The sequence below is a fragment of the Prorops nasuta genome, unplaced genomic scaffold (genome assembly GCF_024137725.1).
Source record: "Prorops nasuta isolate Cenicafe-Biocafe unplaced genomic scaffold, Cenicafe_Pnas_1.2 PNAS00003, whole genome shotgun sequence".
Lineage (NCBI taxonomy): Eukaryota > Metazoa > Arthropoda > Insecta > Hymenoptera > Bethylidae > Prorops > Prorops nasuta.
Window position 1 is genome coordinate 10,466,911 of NW_027116800.1, and position 3,191 is coordinate 10,470,101.

The window sequence follows — 3,191 nt, forward strand, 5'->3', positions numbered from 1 at the left end:
TTGTCACGATCCTGATCCTCGCTACTTCTAGCCATGAAAAATAATCTCCCCATCTAAATATTATCCACGGCTTTGATTCATCAAGAAAGCAGCCGAGGCTCGTTAACCCACGCTCCATCCATCAGCGACGATCGCGATTCTACAAAAACAATTTCGAAATTCGTTTCTTTCGTTTTCTAATCTAGCATCCTTTTACAGTTTAGAGGGTGGGGAGGAATGTCTCTGTATCGTTGGCAAAGCGAGTTTTTACTTTGATTCTGGTGTTGGCGGGCAAGTCTGCGAGTGCGATGCTATAAAAGGGGGTCGCGTGCTTAGGAACATTCTCCGAGTGGATGGTTAGGCGAAGCTAGGCAGTGGCGATAGTGGTGACTGGCCCCAACAATTACATCGGAATAAAAGCAAATAAAATCCCGGGAACATCCATATCCCTCTGACGCGAGGGCTCTAAAAACAAGGCTAGACCAAAATAATGGTTAGATCAGTGGTAACAGATAGTTGCCATGGGCAATGGGCAAAAAATCGTTTAAAAATAGGCCCAAGTATATTCGTGACTGCCACCGTTACGCTCGCACCAGTTTCTACGTGTGCTTCGCTCTCTTTTTCCCCTCCATACCAACTCCCGCGCTAACCTTCTGCACCTCTTAGCCTGAGAACACCCATACGATATTATACCATCACAAATCAAATGCCAGCCTCCGAATGATTGAAAAATCCCATTTCAAACCTGGCACACTCTACGCTCGAAAATTGTGTAATCGTAGAGGGGAATTATCAAGAGTTTTATTATTCTTCTTATTAAAAAAAGTATAGGTAACATTAGTAAAGAAAAAGTATCGCAGGATTGCCGAATGACCAATGAGGATTTAGGAAAGACCTTCTTGGAAAGTCCTTATTTTTCGATTCTTCGGTCCCGGAGGAATCACCTGAACGCCAGAAGGAAAAGAGTGGAATGGGGAGAAGCGTTGGATATACTATAGCTAACGTGGCGAAGCCTAGTTAGTATGCATAGTGCGGGAGTTGGCCGGGAATGAAACGTCAGCCCGAGACTCGTCATGCCAGCCCCGTTGCTTTCGTCCTTTCCAACGACTACCTCCACCCTTCGCTCCATCTCCAGCCACCCCCTCTCACTCTCTCTCTCTCTCTCTCTCTCTCTCTCCATCCTCCTCACCTACAAACTCTCCGATCGACCACCACGACTCATCCCGGCTTTGTTCACGCGATATTTGTATTCCTCGGATTCAACCTACTACTCCTCCAGGATCTATCAATGCTTTTGAATTGGCCCCTTTTCTAAACTGGAGTAGTTTCCCCACCAAAACCAAAAAAAAATGGTCTACTCCCTACCAAACAACACGTGGTGTCGTATTCTTTCACCAAATTCTCAATAATTATAATCAGAGTATCTGTTGCATATATATAATTCAAAATACATTAATATATATATATATATATATCTTATAATTCTATAATTTTAGAATGAAAATTATTTTTTTATTTTTTTCTTGGTTAAAGGGGGAATTGTGTGTGATAGGTTATTGTTGCATTCATAGGAAACAAAGAGTGGATTTTTACATGGTTGATCGCTCCCTACCGGAATTCTCATCAATCGTGAAAGGGTTGAAAGGTAGTCGAAGACGAGGGTCGTGTGATCACTTGGCAGGATCAGCATTACGTTAGTACGGCAATTAAGAATGAGGGAGGGGGTGAGAATAGCCCGCGGGCTGATCCGGAAAGGGCTGGAAAGTGAGGAAAAGGGAGAAGTGGGGGAAGGTATCGTTATATCCTGGGTAGAACAGAGAGATCCTCGGCATCACCGCGGAGGGTGGTCCAACTTAGTTGGTTAACAATGCTAATAATATCCGTGAGCAGTCGAAAGTGAACCCTTCACCCTCATTTGCTGTCAACAGGATCGGATATGCCCAGAAGGGGAGGGAAGATATATATACGATAACGCTCATCTTCCCTAAAAAATCAATTGCGTCTACTTCTGCAAAATTCTCAAGAATCTTTTTTGTAAATTCATAAAATCTTTGCACAAACGTAATGCGATATTATGATTTACGAGGGAAAAAGATGAGAGATTCTCGCATATAATTTTGTGCAAATTGACGCTATATAGGTAGGGAAGGGTTAAATTGCGCAATTTTCCTTGACTGCATCCCTGGGCGATTGGATCCCTTCAGAGCGAAAGCGCCGGGTCGAAGGGGTTGATTTCTGGGCCAATTAAAGCTCATTCATACGAGGCTAATTATCATCCCCGCGGGGCTACGGGCGACTACACGCGCGCATATCGCGCCTAATTCAGCCAATCAGCGCCCAGCGGTAGCTCGTTAGCCGCTTGTTTCGCCGTAATGGCGGAGAACGCATCGCGATCCTACATGATTTCCCAGTCCTGCCCATTGTGCCACCGTAATCACGTGATTTCGTTAACCAGCCTTGTTGTTCAACCCCAACTGCATGCCTCTACATCAGTATACATATACCTGAGCAAGACAATCGTCATAGTTTGCAGTTCCATCAGATTTGCATCGTTGACGAGGAATTTTCGGAAACTTTCCTATACGAGAGTTCTCTCCAATTTAAAATAAATACCGCCAACTCGATCTTGGGGCTGAAGAATTGAAGAAATAAACGACTTTGGAGAGTGTAGCTACTAGATAGCTATATTTTAATCACAGGCATGCCAGCGAAGCCCTTTCAAGCTGCTTTCCTTTATGAATCATCCTGCGCGAGTCCTGGCCAAGTGTACGTGTTCGTGGAAGGAGATCTCAAAGTACGACCTGGCCATACGGACTGCAGATCCTGCAATGTGAGAGGGCGAGAGGATGAGAGGGGTGACGGTGCATGGTAGAGTGGTGGTGTGGCGGAGGTGGTCGTCGTGCAGGGATAGGAAGTATACGAGGAGGAGAGGGAATCGGAGGGGGACAAGATAAATTCAAATCCGAGACTCCCGAGTTCCGAACCGCAAATAACGTTCCACTTCTATGTATATACATGGAGGATCATCCCTCTTCTGTGCTGACCAGCCCCTACACAGTTACACCCGTAGCTGTCATCCCCTTACTTATCCAATGTCCGAAGGAGAACCGTCCGCGAGCCTTTTGAGGGCCGCGCGAGAGATCTATCGCTCTCCCTGCTCGATCGCTATAACGACCGAGCACGCAAATAAATTACGCGGGACGTCCGGAAAA